General features: G+C 36.7%; 1 protein-coding gene across 10 annotated transcripts in view; it reads left to right on the top strand.

Moving 5' to 3' along the window:
* The window catches only part of LCOR (ligand dependent nuclear receptor corepressor), a 115,602-nt gene that overhangs the window by 53,966 nt on the left and 41,322 nt on the right, over positions 1–20,314 (top strand). The gene's annotated exons all lie outside the window — the stretch shown is intronic.

Genomic DNA, 20,314 nt, shown 5'->3' with positions numbered 1-20,314 from the left:
AGTCATTGCTGTGACTATCCATAGTTTCCATGAAATTAATGGGGGAAATGTTTTGAAATTTAATGTGGTTTGAAAAAACGAGACCAGAAAATTAAGCAACCACCAATGATGTTGGAGTTCATCATTTTAGACTGTGTGTGTGTGTTTGTGTTGGCATTGGCATGTTGTGACTATTTATCGAGCAATTCATTTAATAAGTGTTTTGGTAGAATGGAAGGAATGACTTATCTTTTTTTCAGGATAGGATCTAGAGAAAAGTCCTTCTGTGTTCAATAATTGAATGCAGTATATTTTTATAATATGATTGAGTTTTCCATTGCTATATGAGGATAAAATATTGTATGAATATTTTTAGAAGAAAATAACAGAAATAGCAAGGCGTGGAATCATGTAGCATTTAAAGCAGCTGCTCTCACTGTAGTTACAATTTTTAGTTGGTTTTCTAATTAGAAGGAATATTTCCATTTGACAACACAGCTCTGGGAAAGCTGTTTTTCTCCATTAGCCACTTAACTACTTGTATTTGGCATTTGTTATTTTCAGATACACCCATAACATCTGTAATGGAAAATAGGAAAAGAGAGAGTCTAGAAAATGTAAATTGTCAAGTATATATTTTTAGTTGTGTTAGAGTTAAAGTGATTGTGCTGGAACTCTTTGCAGGCCCTGGAAGCATCTCATCTGAGAAGGACTAGACTTTGGAAATTAAATATATCCACTAGACTGAGGCTTGCACTCTTAAGACTGGCTTAAGAGTCCAAAAAAGGAGTGTGGTAACAGCCAATAGGTGGCAGCAGAGCATGATGGAATCTTGAGTTTGAGGTCGATGTGGTGAGAAATCTAGATAATGTTTGGAAAAGCTGTTAGAAATATTGGTTTGATGTTTGGGGAAGAGATGGAGGTTATGCATATTTTTTAGTTATTTGGATTTTCTGTGGATATGGAAGCGGATAAAAAGGATAAAATAAAATATTATTTATATTTACTTTTTAAAATATGTAAGTGAAAAATATAAAATAGCCTCTTTGGAAGGGATAAAACAGGGATTCACCTAGAGATTAGTAAAGCACTTGTTGATTTGCACTTGAGGATCCTATAGCAGTTAGAAAATACAGTTGACCCTTGAACAACACAGGTTTTCACTTCAAGGGTCTACTTACACATGAATTTTTTTTTCACTGAATACCTGTACTGTTTTCAGTCTGTGGTTGGGAATCTGCCGACTTACTTGCATCGATCTATGCCATCTTCTGTAGGGGATTTGAGCATCTTCAGATTTTGGTATCCGCAGAGGTTGCTGGAACCAATCCCCCATGGGTACCAAGGGACAATTTAAGTTTTGGGGGAGTCAAAGTTATGCGGATTTTTGACTGCCTAGAGGGCTGGCGCCTCTAACCCCTGTGTTATTCAAGGATCAACTGTATAACTTGTAAGGGAAAGGCAGCTAACATTTTTTGAGCTTCTATGTGCCGGTTACTTTTGTTTATTCCCATTTAATCCTCACAACTCTATGAAATTGGTTAGAGGCATCCAGTTTTACAAATAAAGAAATGAGCAGGGCCAGAGAGACTGAAGTTATGGATAAAGTAAATAGCTGGGATTTGATCCATGTCTTTAGAATTACATGCATTTTGATAGCAAGACTAGGAACCAGGAACAAAGTGGAGAGCAGAAATTAATTAGGACTTGGAATCAGTTTGAAAGAGGGAGAGAATAAGAATGTAAATGGTCGAGAGAGTATTTGAAATCTCTTAGTGAGTGACTGCCTGGCTGGCTGGCTGGCTAGCTTTCTTCTTTCTTTCCTTCGTTCCTTCCTTTTCTGTTTGTTGGGCACATAATAGGCACCCTGTAAAATATTTACTAAATGAGTAGCTACGAGTAAGAAGTCAGGAGGCGTAATAAACCTGGATAATTATATTAAGAGCTAACAATTTTGAGTGCTTACATGTGCCAAGCATATGTACACAGTTCTCTGGGTATTATTCACTTATGGGGCTTTTATTAGCTTTTTAAAAAATAATTTTTAGACTTATAAAACAGTTGCAGAAATAATTCCTTTTACCCAGATTCCCCAAATGTGAACATCTTATGAAACCACAGTATAATTATAAAAATCAGGAAATTAACATTAATACGATACTATTATCTAATATGCAAACCTTTCAAAATTTGCCAGTTATCCCAGTAATGTAATTTTTTCTGGTCTAGGATCCAGTCTAGATCACACTTTGTATTTAGTCTGTAATAGTTCTGTTTTTCTTTGCCTTTCATAATGTTGACACAGATGAAGAATACTGGCAAATTTTGTGTAGAATGTCCCTCAATTTAGGTTTGACAGTTCCTTGTGATTGGATTCAGGTAATGCGTTTTTTGGAAAGAATTCCACAGAACTGATGTTGTGTCATCCGTTGTGCACCATCTCAGGAAGCACATGGTGATGTTTACTTTGAGCACTTAGTTAAGAAGGTGTCTGCCGGTTTTCTCTGCTGAAAGGTTTCTTTTTTTTTCCTTTTGTACTTACTGTTTTGTAGAGAGGTACTTGGAGATTTTGTAAATACCTTTTAACATGCCAGTTTGTCATTAAACACTAATTTTAGCATCCATTGATGAATCTTGCTTCAAAAAATTAATAATACTGTTGTGTTTACCAAGTGATGATTTTCTGTTTCCATTATTTCTTCTATTAGTGGGGATTCTGCTGTAAGGAAGAGCTTTCCCTTCTCCTCCATTTATGTATTTATTTGTTTACCTATCAGTATAGACTCACGGATTCTTATTTTCATTATATGCTATAATTCATTACAATCATTGTTTATTTCATAGTTCAGATTGTCCTAGATTTGGCCATTGAGAGCCCTTTCAGGTTGGCTCCTCATCTTATTTGACGTTTCTCTCTCTCTCTTTTTTTTTTAAATAGCACTTGTTTATTTTTTGGCACCAAAAAATGTTCCAGGCTTCTTTTTGCTTTCACTATCCCAACCCTGGATTTCTCCAAGGAACCCCTGGTGCCTTTGTTTGGAGAATTGTATAAGAAAGCAAGGTCTGGGCACTAGGTGCATTCATTGGTACTAGAACGTCATTGCTTCTAAGCCTCCTCAGTTGTCTTGAGCTAGGAAATATGTATGTATGTTTGCTTAAATACATATACATCTATATTTCTTTCTATGTCTATTAAAAACCATCTCGTGGGGCTTTCATTAATTCCAGGATTGTGCTGATAGTGTAAAAAGCTGATCCAGTAGTTGGGAGACGGTGTTGGAAAGATGGGAAGAATAAAAAATTACTTTCAGTATTTAACATCCCTAAAAGGGACTAATTCTAGTGATGAATTGATCTGTGGTACGGCTGTTCTTCTGTATGGCTGAGCTAGAGATCGCTGCTGTGAAGAACATGAATATTTTAGTAATTGAGGATGATGGGAGATAGGATGTTACACCAAAATATAAAATGTTTACGCTCTTAAGAAGTTTATTGTAAGACTGTTAGTAAGTTTTGTATTTGACCAGCATGTTAGGAGACTGTTTTAAAAACTTAGGACTTGAGCTACACTTTTGAAGAATACATAGGTGTGGATAGGCAGAGATGATAGATACCTTTTGGGTGGAGCAGAGCATTTCATTTTGGAGTAGCCAGTGATTAAAATTGCAGCCAGATTATAGGTATTCTTCAATGCCCAGCTAGCTCAGGAATCATGTTAACTAGATCCTTTTCATGTTTATCATTAGTCTGTCATGTTGTGTTTACTCTGAGTATTTCGTAATTTTTGTTTTGTGAGTATACACTAATTAGAAGTTTAGATAATATCCTTTTAACATTTTAATTGCTGTTTTTGCACTTTAAAAGTTTATAGTAAGAGCAGATGCTAAATCTAGTTACTATTTTCTCATTGTATTCTACAACATGTATTTATGTTGAATATATTAGTTTGGGCATATTCAGTGCTGCTTGATATGACTTGTCTGTCATCTTGTTCCAGAGTACTACAAATCAATGAGTATGCACAGTACCTGCTATATAAAAGGAACTGTGGAAGAAAAAGCATCAATATAGTTTCAGTCTGTTGGGAATGAGAAAGAAGAAACAAATATGAGACGTTTAAAGGTTATTTATGAGATTTAAATGGATACAAGGCAGAGTTAAACAGATACCACAAGTTGGTCCATGATTAATTTTAATTCATTGCTCATTAATTGTACAAATCTAAATTGTAAGACTTAATGTTGTTATATTTCTAGAGGACTTTTTATATAGATTATTTTAAAAGATTAAGAAAACCACTGGACACAACACAGTGAATGAGTGCTTAGTCCAAGATCCCATTAAATAAAAATTTTGGGGGTTTGTTTTGTCTTGTTGGTTTGTATTACTCCCAATCTGTGGATTCCCCCCCAAAACAAACAGACTTGGATAAACCATTAATTGATGATAACTCTGTTCCAATTTTATGTGGTCAGAGTTAGTTACCCATAGGCAAATCATTTGACAACTTTATGAAATGTCTGATTCTGTGGTAGGTTCATAGAGTATACCAGAGAAGTAAAGACCAGTCCCTCCTTTCTTATGAAATATTGGTGAAACCATGGGTGGCTAATTAAAGGAGCTTTAAATTAGGGAGATTTAAGTCATCCAACCTACACATCCGGAACCAAATCCTCTGTAGGTTAGGAAACATTGAGAGTAAAATCCCCTCCCTTATTCTCATACATATTATTTTAAAAAGTAGTGGATAATACAAGAAAATATAAGTACTGTAGCAGTTGAGAGGTACAGTGGATGGCACTGGAGTTGCTTAATGAAGGAAATGGAACTTAACCTGAACCTTAAAAGGATCTGTGTTTTAGAAAGATTGATTTGGTACTCATTTTTAGGAGGTAATGGAGAGGAATTTATAGTGAGAAAATTATAGGAGATTTTTGTAGTAATCCAAAAAATGAGCCTAAACTAGGGTCATGGTTGTGAAGATGCATAAGTAAGGGATATACTTAGAGAATGTGGATTAAAGAATCATCAAAACTTAGTGATTACATTAACATATAAATAACAGAGAGGGAAATGATACTGACATTAGGTTTTCCAAGCTAGAATGACTTAGCATAGTGAATTAATAGACATTAAGTGAGAAGGGGAAAGGTTCAGTGGCCAATTTTTAGGGTGAGGATAATGAAGTTATTAGCTAGAAGCAGTTTGTGGTGAAAGTTCACATTTAATTGGAAGTGTCCAGTAAACAGGATTGTGGAAATTGATTTGAAATAATTCTCAGCTGAATACATTTTTGGAGGGTTTCTGAATACATATGGTGATTGAAATATTTGAGCCGATGAAGTCTTTGGTGAATGGTAAAGCACAGAATACTGAGAGTTGAAGAAGACCTTCATTTTAAGAAGTAGGAAGCAGAATCAGATTGGATGAAAGATAAGAATCATAGAATAAATGAGTTACCCATCTTGGATCAGATGTCTTCCTGGCCCCCTTCTGTGTGATGAGTAGGGGGATGGGTTGTCGTGTTTGTTGCAGTAATATGGATTCCTGTGCCATTTCCCAAAATGGGCCTTAAATGGGTTGAGCAAGTACCTCAAACATACTAGTGGCAGGCTTTGCTAGAATGGCTTCTCAGGAATACTAGTTGTGGGAGCCACACTCTAAATCTGACAGGGTTAATGAATTAAGGGGGTGTAGTGGGAGTTAAGAAATGGACATAGACTACTAGATGGGAAGTTGTCAATGAAAGGACTGATGAAGAAAACAGGACCATAGAAAGATTGGGCACTTGGTTTAAGTAAAGATTTTTGGTGGAGAAGGGGGGAAAATTACATAATATTTATACTCTTAGAAGAAAAGAAGCTGGACAAGAAGAAGAAATTAAAGTTATTAAAAGGAGGGAACAGTTGAAGAAGGCAAGATTATAGAAGAACCAATCAGAAATTACTAAACAAGTGATGGGAGATTCCTACTGATAATTAGAACACAGTCAGGGTAATTACAGGAGTCAGCAGTTGGCAGGAATTAAATGAGGCAAGAATGCTTAAGTGTAAGAACCTGGCTAGCTAACTTGCTCACACTGAGGGCAAAGAACAGTGAGGAACTCTTAGATCTGAAGGTGGTATTTAAAAAAATAACAAGGGGGAACAGGCTATAGTAACTGTACTCCTGTCAGTTGAATGGTGCCTGGAGTTTTCTAGTTATACCAGCAACAAAAAGATAGTTTCAAGAAAATTAATAAGATGGCTTTGTCCAGCAGTACGTTTTTTGGTTATTATTTTTTTCTTTAAGCTGGGATATAATTGACATATAACATTATTTTCAGGTGTACAATGTAATGATTCAATATTTGTATGTATTGCAGAATGATCTCCACAGTAAGTGTAATTAACATCTATTGCCACACATGGTTACAGATTTTATAACTGAAAGTTTATACCTTCTGATCCTCACCCATTTTGCACCCCCTGCCGCCACCAATCTGTTTTCTGCACCTTGAGTTAGGTTTGTTTTTAGATTCCACATGTAAGTCAGACCGTATGGTATTTGTCTTTCTCTGCCTGACTTATTTCACTTAGCATAATGCCTTCAAGGTTCATCCATGTTGTCACAAATGACAAGACTTCTTTCTTTATGACTGAGTAACATTCGTGTGTGAGTGTGTGTGTGTGTGTGTAGATACACCGACCAACCCACCGACCAATCAACCACATTTTCCTTATCCATTCATCCAACTAAGGACACTTAGGTTGTGTACATATTTAGGCTATTGTAAAGAATGCTGCAGTGAACATTGGGGGGTGCATATATTTTTTTGAGTTAAATGTTTTTGTTTCCTTTAGAAACAAAAGAAGTGAAATTGCTGGAGCATCTGGTAGTTCTGTTTTTAATTTTTTTGAGTAACCCCCAGTACTCTTTTCCGTAATGGCTGCACAAATTTACATTCCCATCAACAGTTCACGAGGCTTCCCTTTTCTCCACCTCCTAGCCAACACTTGTTATTTGTCTTTTTTTTTTTTTAATTTTATTGGGGAATATTGGGGGACAGTGTGTTTCTCCAGGACCCATCAACTCCAAGTCGTTGTCCTCAATCTAGTTGTGGAGGGTGCAGCTCAGCTCCAAGTCCAGTTGCCATTTTCAGTCTTTAGTTGCAGGGGGCGCAGCCCACCATCCCATGCGGGAATTGAACCGGCAACCTTGCCGTTGAGAGCTTGCGCTCTAACCAGCTGAGCCACCTGGCTGCCCCTCTCGCAGCTCGTGGTCTTCAATCTAGTTGTGGAGGGCACAGCTCACTGGCCAATGTGGGAATCGAACTGGCAACCCTGTTGTTCAGAGCTTGCGCTCTAATCAACTGAGCCATCCGGCCGCCTCACGACTGCGCATTTTTAAATTGGATTGTTCGTCTGCTATTGAGTTAAATGAGTTTTTCTAATATATTTTGGATATTAACCTCTTACCAAGATTTGCAGATATTTTCTCCCATTCAGTAGGTTGCTTTTCTGTTTGTTGATGGTCGTTTTTTATGCTGTGCAGAAGCCTTTTAATTTAATGTAGTCTCACTAGTTTATTTTTGCTTTTGGTGGCAAATTCAATAAATCATTGGCAAGACCTATGTCTAGGACCTTACCACCTGTGTTTTTTTCTAGGACTTTTATGGCTTCAGGTCTTTTGCACAAGTCTTTAATCCATTTTGAGTTAATTTCTGTGTGTGATGTAAGACAATGGCCCAGTTTCATTCTTTTGCATGTAGATGTCCAGTTTTCCTAACACTTTTCCCCGTTGTATATTCTTGGCTCTTGTGCCAAATTAATTGACCATATATGTGTGGGTCTATTTCTGGGGTCTCTATTCTGTTCCATTGATCTATGTGTCTGTTTTTATGCCAGTTCCAGTGTTTTGATTACTATAGCTTTATAATATACCATATTTCCCCGAAAATAAGACCTAGCTTGGACCATCATCTCTAATGCGTCTTTTAGAGCAAAAATTAATATAAGACCCGGTCTTATATAATACTATATAATACTTATATAATACTATATAAGACCGGGTCTTATTTTATATTACATAAGACCAGGTATTCAGTCTTATGGTAGATCTCACGCTCTAACCAACTGAGCCAATTTTTGCTCCAAAAGATGTGTTAGAGCTGATAGTCCGGCTAGGTCTTATTTTTCGGGGAAACACGGTACTTTGAAATCGGGAGGCATGATGCCTCTAGCTTTGTTCTTCTTCCTCAACAATGCGTTTTTAAGTAGTGAAAAAATTACTAAATAATGTCTAAATATTTGTTTAATCTTACTTTTGTCCATGTCATTTATATTTTATCAGTGTAAAATACAGTGGGTTTTTTTTTGTATTTGCAAATACAGATTTGGTGGGGTTTTTTAAAATATGTTGTACTTGCAGTTCCAATAGACAGACATTGAGCTACTTTTCAACTCTAAAATTCTATGATTCTCTGAAAAATCTGTTTTTGAAATCTTGCTTGAGGATATTTTTCCCCCCTGCTTTATTGAAGAGGAGATTCTTGTAATTAATGAAAGCCCTGAAAAAGTTTAGAATGTGCCTTGTTGTACAAAAATTTGTTAGAGTCATTATGTTGAGCCCTTAAGTGTTTCATTTGAGTTGCATATTGAGTCAGTCTTTCATTTCTTCCTGACTGTGGCTCTAGATCTCACTTCTTTTTTCTTTTGTTTCTTACAAACTGATGTTTCGCATTCTTTGTTCTTTCCTCTCTGAGAGCATATTTGTTGTGCTTCTATTTCTTCCCTTAATCTTTATTAGGTTACTGTCCTTTTTGAAATTGTTTGCATTAATCCATAGATTTTGCCTTTTTTGTATTGTGGTAAAATAATACATAACATAAAATTTACTGTCTTAATCATTAAATGTACAGTTCTTTAGTGTTAAGTATATTCATAATGTTGTGCAACCAATCTCCAGAATGCTTTAAAATCTTGCAAAATTGAAACTCTATACCCATTAAACAACTCCCCATTTCTCATTTCTCCAGGCTCTGCCAACCACCATTCTACTTTTTGTACCCTATGAGTTTGTCTACTCTGGGTTCCCCATGTAAGTGGAATCATTATAGTGTTTGTCATTCTGTGGCTTATTTCATTCAGCATAATATCTTCAAGGTTTAGCCATTTTGTAGCATGTATCAGAATTTCTTTTTTTTTTTTAAGGAAATATATTTCATTGCTTATACCACATTTTCTTTATCCATCCAACAATGGACACTTGCTTCCATCTTTTGTAAATAATGCTATGAGCATTGGTGTACAAATATTTCTTCAAGACCATGCTTTCAATTCTTTTGGGTATATACCCAGAAGTGGAATTACTGGATCATATGATAGTTCTATTTTTAATTTTTTGAGGGACCACCAAACTTTTTTTCACATCGGCTGCACCATTTTACATTTCTGCTAACAGTGCATAAGGATTCCAATTTATCCACATCCTTGCCAACATTAGTTACTTCCTGTTGTTTGTTTTTATAGTAGCTATCCTAGTAGGTATGTCATTGTGGTTTTCATGTGCATTTTCTAATGATTAGTGATACTGAGCATCTTTTCTTGTGCTTGTTGGCCATTTGTATATGTTCATTGGAGATAATGTCTGTCAGATCGTACATTTTTAAAACAAGCTTTGTTTTTTTGTTTGTTTTTTTAATAGGACTTTATTGGGGAGCAGTGTGTACTTCCAGGACTTTTTTCCAAGTCACGTTGTTGTCCTTTCAGTCTTAGTTGTGGAGGGTGCAGCTCAGCTCCAGGTCCAGTTGCCCTTGCTAGTTGCACGGGGCGCAACCTTGTGGTTGAGAGGACGGACTCCAACCAACTGAGCCATCCGGGAGCTCAGCGGAAGCTCAGCGGAAGCTCAGCTCAAGGTGCCGTGTTCAAGCTTAGTTGCAGGGGGCGCTGCCCACCATCCCTTGCAGGACTCGAGGAGTTGAACCGGCAACCTTGTGGTTGAGAGCCCACTGGCCCATGTGGGAATCGAACCGGCAGCCTTCGGAGTTAGGAGCATGGAGCTCCAACCGCCTGAGCCCTGGGCCGGCCCCCTAAAACAAGTTTTTTTGTTGTTGAGTTGTAGGTGTTCTTTCTGATATTAACCCCTTATCAGATATGACTTGCAAATATTTGTTCCTGTTTGTAGGTTTTCTTTTCACTCTGTTGATTGTGTCCTTTGATGCACAGAAGTTTTTAAAACTTTTGTGTAGTCCAATTTATTTTTAATTTGCTGCATGTTCTTTTGGTGTCATACCCAAAAAAATCATTGCCAAATCAAGTGTTTTGAAGCTTCCCCTCCCACCCCACCCCATTTTCTTCTAAGGGTTTTATAGTTTTAGGTCGTTGATCCATTTTGAGTTGATTTTTGTATATGGTATAAGGTAAGGATCCAACTTCATGCTTACGCATATGGATATTCAGTTTTCCCAACACCATTTATTGAAAAGAGTGTCTTTTCCTCCATTGAATGATCATGGCACCCCTGTCAAATCATTTGAGCATTTATTAGGTTGGTGCAAAAGAAATTGCGGTTTTTGCAGTTGTTTTTAACCCTTTAAACTGTGATTACTTTTGTACCAACCTAGTATGTGGGGGTTTATTTCTGGACTCTCTATACCATTATTCTGTGTCTGTCTTTATGCCAGTACCATGTTGCTTTGATTACTACACCTTTGTAATAAGTTCTGAAATTTTTTTCTTTTTCAAGATTGTTTTGGCTCTTTGGGATCCCTTGAAATTCCATATAAATTATAGGATGGATTTTTGTACTTCTGCAAAAACCCACTCTTGGGATTTTGATAGGGGTTACATAAAATCTGTAGATCATTTTTGGGATTGTAATGACATCTTAATATTAAATCTTTATTCCCGTTTGTAGGGGTTTTTTTTAAAATAGGAGACTTTGTGTAATTGCCTATTTCCCCCCTTCCACCTCCCCCCCCTTCTACCCCCCCTTTTCCACCTCCCCCCCTTCTTCCACCTCCCCCCCTTCCCCCCTCCCCCACTCCTGTCCAAGCCGTTGTTGCTCAGTCTAGTTGTGTAGGACACAGCTCCCCGGCCCATGCTGGTATTAGGAGCCTTGTGCTCCCCCGGCTGAGGCAGTCGGTCGCCAGTCATCAGTCAGCTGCTCTCAGCATATCTTTCCGGCTGATAGCTGCCAGCTACTCACACTGGCCACTGGTCACGAGCACATGGTAGCACTGAGCAGCTCACACTGACCTCCGGCTGCCCACAGCAGCCCAGCTCCAGAGAGAACTGTTATTCACAACCTTAGCTGTAGAGGGCGCACCTCAATGGCCCATGTGGGGATCAAACCGGCGACCTCGGCGTTAGGAGCAGGGCTCTCCAACCACCTGAGCCACCGGGCCGGCCCCAAATCTTTGGATTTTTTGTTTCTACACTTGATCTTAACCAAAGGTTGAGAAATGATGCCTTTTTATTTCTTACATTTTTTTCTTTTAAAAAATTTCTTTGATTTCTTATCTCTAAAGTTAAAATCAGCAACTGTGTATTTCACTGTTGGTATATCAAAAAACAACCATTGTGGTTGAAATAAAGGTACTGTGAGTGATTAAAAAAGAGTTATAGCCACAGATACTATTTTCAAGAAATTTATAGTCTAGTGGGAAAGGTAATATATATATATATATATATATATATATATATATACACACACATACATATATGTATAATACAGGTTATAAACCTAGTGCTGTGTAAGTGGTATAAAGTGCTATAGTTTAGGGAAAGGCAAGATTACCCTCAGCTAGGCTTTATAATACTGTTACCTCAAACATGCAGTTGGACTTCCCTGTATTTATAATGGTCTTAGGCATCTGTGGACATTCACAGTCCTGATGGAAACCAGATAGAAATTTAGGAAGTCTTCTGATTGAGATTGGGTTGTGGATGAAAATTGAGATAGTGTAAACTTTTAATTTTCAACCAGTGGGAGGATATAAGAAAACATTGCTATTGACTGGGGGTGGCTTGCATTTATCTTTTAATGTTTTTAATAAACTACATGTATAATGGAAGAAAAACTGTAACAGCAAATGCTGATTACAGATAACTGGTAAATTGAGTATAATGGTAGTAATAGTCACTTGCCACTTACGCTTTAGGCTTAATTTCCATGAACAATAATAGCAGTTAGATATACAGATAAGAGTCATTCATGGTAGGTTTGTTGTACGTTTTGAATACATATTTATTTCTTGATTTGTATTCAGGCTTCAGCCTTTGTTATTTTCCCCTTCTTGATAGTCTGCTTAACAAAATTAAAGGTAACAGTAAAAATTGCATTAAGCACAACAATTTATATTTTGTTAACGTAAAAAGCAATAATTTACACGAAGTAAGGTTTCTTTTTAGATACTGACCTTAAAGAGTATGAGCATTTAAAATGGTGGAGCCATTTTTCCAAAGACTTGCTGGCATTTAAAATAAAAAGACGTAGGAGAGTGGCATTTAAATCAATGAGTTCCATCTTGTCAGTTCTTTTTAGCTCATTGCTTAAAATGTCAGTAAGCCATGGGTAGCGGACTTCGCTGTAGCTATAGGCCCATGATATACTCAGGTAAGCCTTTCTAACAGTTATTAACAAAAACTGTATGCATTCACATGCTTCTGATTCCCAGATTTCCTATACCATATGGTATGAATTTTTAAAAATACATCATTTAAATTAATCCAGGCACAGAGAGGGCATAGTCTTGAATTTACACAGGAACGGCTCTAAAATATCACACTTCAGTTTTGTATCACACTCCTGAAATCTAGGCCATTTTACTTTTCCTAAGTGAAACTGGTTGTTATTTCTTCTATTTCCTTTCCTGAGGTGTTCCCTCTCATAAATAAAATAATCAGCTATGTAGGCGTCCCCCATTCTTATACCCCAAAACAGCCAGTCTCATATGGTGACAAATACTAGAATTACAAAAGAGGCTGTAAGAAATACTAATCTTTATTTTTTGTTTAAAGAGTATTAACTGTTTATTGCTCTAAGAACTAACTTCTGTGCTGACATAATTTTGTTGCTTTATTCAGTAATTTCCTTGCTATGTCGGACACTAGTGGGGCTACTTTTGTTATAGTTCTTTTTTAAAAAAAAAAGAAGAAGAGATGCCACAGAGGCTGTATGTGGCCTCTATGCAAAGCCTAAAATATTTACTATTTCTTACTGTTTTCATCAGGTTGATGAGATACTAAGAAAAGCTTGAAAGTTGTTAACTTCCATATCCTATTTTATTATTCTCTTTGCTCTTTTTCCTCAAACTGTATCAGAGCAACCCATAACACAAGCAAATACAATTTAATGGAAAGGCAGCTGGGATTACGGAGGGAGATGGTGAGAGAGACAAGGGAGATGTGGCTCTTGGGAGAAAAGTAAGGTTCATCATTTATTTGTCCACCCTGCTTTTTTTAAAAAAACAGTTGACTTTGAAATAATTTCCCATTTACAGAAAAGTTACACACGTAGTACAAAAACTTCTATATACCCTTCACCTAGATTCACCAGTTAACATTTTGCCACATTTGCCTTATTATTCATTCTCATTCTTTCTTACAGATATTACAGCACACACATATTTTCCTGAACCAGTGAGAATAAGTTACAGACATCATCATACTCCTCATACCTCTTTACTCTTAAATATTTCCATGTTTATTTTCCTATGTCCTAAGAATAAGGATGTCCACTTACTTAACTACCCTGTACAGTTAACCAAAAATAAGGAAAAATAACTTTGATATATTATCGAATCTATGAATCTTGTTCAAATTTTACAGTTGTCCCAAAGGCTTTATAGTTTTTTACCGTCTACTTTAGTTCAAAATCCAATTTAGGGTCACTCATTGAATTTGATTTTCACTGCTCTTTAGTCTCCTTTAATCTAGAATAGTTCCTCAGTTTTTTATTTATTTATAATAACATTGACATTTTGGAAGAGTACAAGCCATTTGTTTTGTAGAATACCTCTCAATTTAAGTTTTCTGGTGTTTCTTCATGATTAAATTCAGGTCATGATACTTTAGCAAGAATATTAAATAAATGATGTCATATCCTTGGCAGTGCATCACATCATGAAACACACAGTGTGAATTTAGTAGGTGATATTAACTGTTGGGCAACAGTCAAGCTCCTTACCTTGATTTGTATCTAAGGATATAGCAAAAATAGTGTACTGCCATCGATTTATAGCCACTGACAGTATACCTAACCTATTCAGAATACTATGCAGAGAACTGCATGGCAAGTAAAAGACACTGCTTTTCAACCTAAAAGTATGTTTGGTTGAGGAAAAAGATACGAGATTTTGAACATAAGTGTCACATTTCTTTGTGACTTTGAAAATGTAAGTAAAGATCATTTCTTTGATTTCAAGTGGTTAGTTCAAGAGTTGAAATTCAGTAATATATTTAGTATCTAGTATCTTTAATACCCTGAGACTATTTTTAATGATTTCTTTATTGAGGCAATATTTATATACAATAAAATCCATCCACTTAAGGGTACAGATTAATGGATTTTGGTAAATGTATACACTTTATAACTACCAGTACAGTCAAGGTATGGGACAGTTCCCTCATCCTAAAAAATTTTCTCATGTCCCTTTGTAGTCAGTCCCTTTCCCAAACCCCCCCAGACCCAAGCAATCACTGTAGTTTTACCTTTTCTAGAATTTTGCATAATAGGAATCATTCAGTATGTAGTCTTTTGTATTTGATTTCTGTCACTTAGCATAATATTTTTATATTCATTCTTGTTTTTGTATATAATCTTTTGTTCCTTTTTATTGCTGAATAGGTTCCCTAGCATGGGTTTGCCACTATTTATTCATTTTTTTCTGGATGTTGGCTGTTAGACTTATTCACATATAAGTCTGTGGACATATATTTTCTTTTCTCTGGGATAAATACCTAGGATTGGAATTACTGAGTAATATCGTAATTGTATATTTAACCTTATAAGATACTACCATATGGTTCACCACAGTGACGGACCCATTTTGTATTTCTGTCAGCAATGTATGGGAGTTCCATTGTTCCACATCTTGCCAACATTTGATGTTGGTCTTTTTAACTTTAGTCGTTCTGGTGGATCTTTAGTGGTATCACATTGTGATTTTAATTTTAATTTCCCTGATGATTAATGATGTTGAGCATATTTCAGTATACATACAGTATACATATCCTATGTGAAACATTTGTTTGAATCTTTTGCCCATTTTAAAAAGCTGATTATTAAGCCATAATAGTTTTTATAGATTTTGTATAAAACCCTTTGTCAAGTTTTTCTATTAAAATTCATGTCTTTTATGTTCTGCTTAAGAAATCTTTACCTAATCCAGTGTCAAACACAGAATAAAATTTTATACTCTAGAAATTTAGTAGTATTAACTCATTTTGATATCTGATTCATTTCTAGTTAATTTTTCTCTATGGTGTGGGTTAAGTGTTAAGGTTTATTCTGTAAGATAATCCAGTTGTACTAACACCATTTTTTGAAAAGACCTTCCTTCTCCCCATTGAATTACTTTGTCATCTGTGTTAAGTCAGTTGACCATATTCATGTGGGTGTATTTCAGGACTCTGTTATGTGCCGTTCAACTGTATGTCTATACATACACCAATACCAAAGTGTCTTGATTACTGTATCTTTATATCTGGAAATCAAGGAGTATGAGTCCTCCAACTTTGTTTTTCAAACTTGTTTTGTTAATCTAGATCCTTGACTTTTCTATATAAATTTTTATAAATTAACTTTTAAAAATTAACTTATCAATTCTTCAGAAAGATTTTTAGAATTTTGATTAGGATTGCTTGAATCTATAGATCATTTTGGAGAGAATGGCTGCAAAATTGAGTCTTCCAGTTTATGATCAGGTTTATCTCATGTTTATGTTTTTAAGTTCTCACAGCAGTGTTTTGTAGTGTCATTTCCCTTCAGCCTGAGTAATTTCCTTTAATATTTCTGTTAGTACAGAGAGATAGCTACTTTAAGTTGTAGAGAAAAGTGTTGAGTAAACTCATTTGAAAACATCTTTTGGATATTTGTTTTATTGCTGTTCAAAAAAGTAATAAGGGATGATAAAAAAGTATATTACATGAATTATATAGAGATAACTGAAAACGTAGTAAAGAACTTGAGGATCAAATGTATAGTGATGGAAGGAGAACTGACTGGGTGGTGAACACAGAGTGGGATTTATAGATGATGTAATACAGAATTGTATACCTGAAATCTATGTAATTTTACTAACAATTGTCACCCCAATAAATTAAAAAAAAAAAAAAGAAAAGAACTTGAGGTCTTTTCTGTTGAAGACGATCCCAACCCATTCAGTATTATATCTCCTTTCCTGCTTTGGGTGATGGATCATCACATCACAAAGTATTGGCAGCTTTTGCAGTTTTGTTTTCCTCTCCCTCTCTACCACCATCACAGCTCCTTTAAAAGAAATTAACTGAAAAGAATATTGAAAAAAGAAAAACAATAAAATGCACCTCATCTGTCAAAAAATATATACCTATATTGGAAAATTGACACCAACTGGTGAGGGAGGGTATCAGAGAACATAGCAACTGAAGATAGATGACCTACACTTTTCCCTGAAAGCTGTATGCAAAATTAAGTTTTACACACACACACACACACACACACACACACACACACACACACACACATTTATGCCAGCTCTAGCAATTAGAAAATAAAGGAAACATCTTTTTCATAATGTAAAAATGTAAAAATTTTACAGTAAAAATGTAAAATAATAAATTTATGGGAACTACATAAATAAACAACGGAATTTTAATTGAGATCCATTAAAGCCCACTTGGATAAATATAAAGCAGTTCCTACAAGAGAAGACTGAATATTTTTAAGGATGTTACTTACTCCTGAATTACTTCCTAAGTATAACCTATTTAAATAAGAAACACAGTTTGGGGGCGGGGGCTAGTGGTGGTGGAAACAGAATTGACTAAGTGATTTTAAATATAATCTGAAAGAATAAAGCTAGAGTTGCCAGGACATCTTGGAAAATACAAATAATAGGTGGGGATTACCTTTCTCAAATACTAAGACTTATTGTAGATATAAAACTAATTTTTCCCCCTTTCTTGCGCCGCGCCCACCCGCTCCTCCCTTCAGTCCAAACCGTTGTTTCTCAGTCTAGTTGTGTAGCACACAGCTCCTTGGCCCATGCTGGTATGAGCCTTGCGCTCCCCGGGCTGAAGCAGTCGGTCACCAGTCGTTGGTCAGCCGCTCACGGCAGCTCTCACCGGCTGCCGGCCACTGGCCACTCAGGGCAGCCCACATTAGCTCACTCTGGCCGCCAGCCACTCATGGCAGCTCACAGTAGCCCACGGCAGCTTACGCCAACCTCCGACTGCTCACGGCAGCCCAGCTCCAGGGAGAGCTGTTGTTCACAATCTTATCTGTAGAGGGCGCAGCTCACTGGCTCATGTGGGAATTGAACAGGTGACCTTGGCGTTAGGAGCACGGTGCTCCAACCACCTGAGCCACTGGGCCGGCTTATAAACTAATTTTTAAAGTGTGATACTGGTAATACTTTTTTCAGTTCTTTATTAAGGAAAGAGATTTTTAAAAACATAATGACTATTCTCTACCCCAGAGCTACAGAATTGAAGCTCTGGGAGTATGTTCTAGGTATATATGTTTTTTAAGAAGCTCACAGTAGATTTTGATATGACAGAATCACCTCTGGCTATGAACCAGTCAGTCTAGGTGGACCAATTCCTGAATTCTGAAGGAAACAACTGGGAGATAAAAATTTCAGTTCAAATCGCCAACTTTATTCTTACTTAGTTCTGGGCCAAAAACTTGTTCTTTAATAAGTACAAATAATAGATGAAAAGAACAATTGTTTTTGATTTATAGATGTGTGTGTGTGTCACCTCATTTTATTTTTTGCCATTACCATACATAATTACTCCTTTGGGAATTTATTTTTTATTTTTTAAAACTAAGAACTCTGTTTTATTTTTATTTTTAAAAAATTTTTATCGGGGAACACTGTGTTTCTCCAGGGCCCATCAGCTCCAATTCGTTGTCCTTCAATCTAGTTGTGGAGGGCGCAGCTCAGCTCCAAGTCCAGTTGCCGTTTTCAATCTTTAGTTGCAGGGGCGCAGCCCACCATCCCATGCTGGAATCGAACCGCCAACCTTGTTGTTGAGAGCTCCCCCTCTAACCAAGGGGAGACATCCAGCCGCCCCTCCTCTGGGAATTGAGAGGTGGGGGAGGGGAAATGACATGAATTGTTTCCTTTAACTTCCTATCTCCTAGGGATTTTATTAGCTTTATTAGCTCTATGTAGTATGAACTATTCTTTTTGGTCATTTAATTTTGGTACATGTATGAACAGTGAGGGAGGATGAGCTATATTTTGTTTATATGTCATTGTTAAAAATTTTTAATATGGTGACCAGATGCAGTAGAAAAAAATACAGGATTTTGTGTTATATTTTTATCTTTCGTTATTATTCTGGATAAGAACAAGCAAAAGAACCATTTAACTGGTTGAAATTATTTTAAAACAACAATTTAAACTCTAGAAATAGTTAATGTTAAGGGCATATATAACAAATAGAGAATCATTTATTCAAAAAATCTACTCAGTCTCTGTAAGAACAACAAGAATGTGATATTTGAACCATGATTTACTCTCCACCCTCTCCCTGAGCTCTGCCTGAAGGGAGCTCTACTTTGATTGAGCTTGAGGGGCCAACTGTGGGCATCTCTCATACCTTCCAGCTTCTTGGTGCAAATAATTTCTTCTAGGCAGGTGAGGTCAAAGGCTTGGGGCTCCCTTTCCCCACTCTACCTTTACTAAGAGTGGAAGTCTACTCCAGGCGTAGCAGGCTGAGAATATTGGGTCCCAGTTGCCCTGGGCCACGCCTCATTCGTAAGGCAAAAGTTCCATGCAAGGTGGGGCAAGTCATAGAGCACAGATCTCATTCAGATAAGGGAGACACTGCCCTAGGCCCTAGTTCTTGTGGTCTTGTGCACAAAGATGGTTCTGAAGGGAGAGACACGCTTTAAGAACAGAACTCTACAACTCTCCTAAGGGAACAGACTTTATTTGGAACAGAATTTGCAAAAAGATGTTGAAAATGATAAAGATCTTTGTGGTCGACAATTAAGAGGAGACTGGTAGCTCCACAATACTAGTTCAACAAGTATGAAATGGCGTTAGAAGTTTAACAGAATCAGAAAAAAGAGGCAGCCAAGGAGACACCCCCCCTCCCACACCCCCCCTCCTTGCCCCCCCCCCCCCGTTGGAGCAAGCCTCAAAGACTGGCAGTACCCTGCGCCTACAAAGAGGCCCACTTTTGTTGGATCAGACTGTGGTGCAATTTATGCCCCAGGGTGTGGCAAAAACAGAACAATTAGTAGAGGCTAACAGCTGGGTGTGTGATAAACCACTACTGGCAGATCAACCAGAAGCTGGTAAAGGGGAGACCCGAGAAAAATACTACCAAAGAGAGTCCAGCTGAACCCACAGTCATTCCTGGTGGACAGAGAGGCTGTGCATGTTCAAGACAGCATCCTCTGAGAAGCAATACCAGAGACTGCACACTTCTGGGTAAATAGATTTCAGTGAACTAGAGATAAAGAGGGACATTTTCTAATGATAAAAGGGTTGCTCTATCAGGAAAACATAATTAAATCCTCAACAGAGTCCAAAAATGCATGGAGCAAAGTACAACAGAATTGAAGGGGGAAATAAATAAGACAACCGTAATAGTTGGACACATCAACATCCCACTTTCAACAGTGAATAGAGCATCTAGGCAGAAGAACAACAAAGATGGGAGACTTGAATAACACTGTGAATCACCTACACCTAACAGACATCAGTAGACACACCACCCAACAAGAGCAAGGTTGCTGAATACAACATTCTTTAAAAATTAGTTTTATTTCTGTAAACTAGCAGTGAACAATCTGGATATTAAAATTAAGAAAACAATTCAACCTACAATAGCATCAAAAATAATAAAATACTTAGAAATAAATTTAACAAAAATGTAAGACTTGTACACTGTAAATTATAAAACATTGTTGAAAGAAATTAAAGAAGATCCAAGTAAATGGGAAAATATCCTGTGTTCATGGATTGGAAAACAATATTATGAGGATGGCATTACTCCCCAAAATGATCTGCAGAGTCAATGCGTTCCCATCAAGCCCTAGCTGGCCTCTGCAGAAATTGACAAGATTGATCCTAAAATTCATATGAAAATTCAAGGGACCCTGAATATCCAAACAATCTTATCAAAAAACA

This window comes from Rhinolophus ferrumequinum, chromosome 16 (assembly GCF_004115265.2).
Source record: "Rhinolophus ferrumequinum isolate MPI-CBG mRhiFer1 chromosome 16, mRhiFer1_v1.p, whole genome shotgun sequence".
Taxonomy (NCBI): Eukaryota; Metazoa; Chordata; class Mammalia; order Chiroptera; family Rhinolophidae; genus Rhinolophus; species Rhinolophus ferrumequinum.
This window is presented reverse-complemented; position numbering and strand designations above follow the sequence as displayed.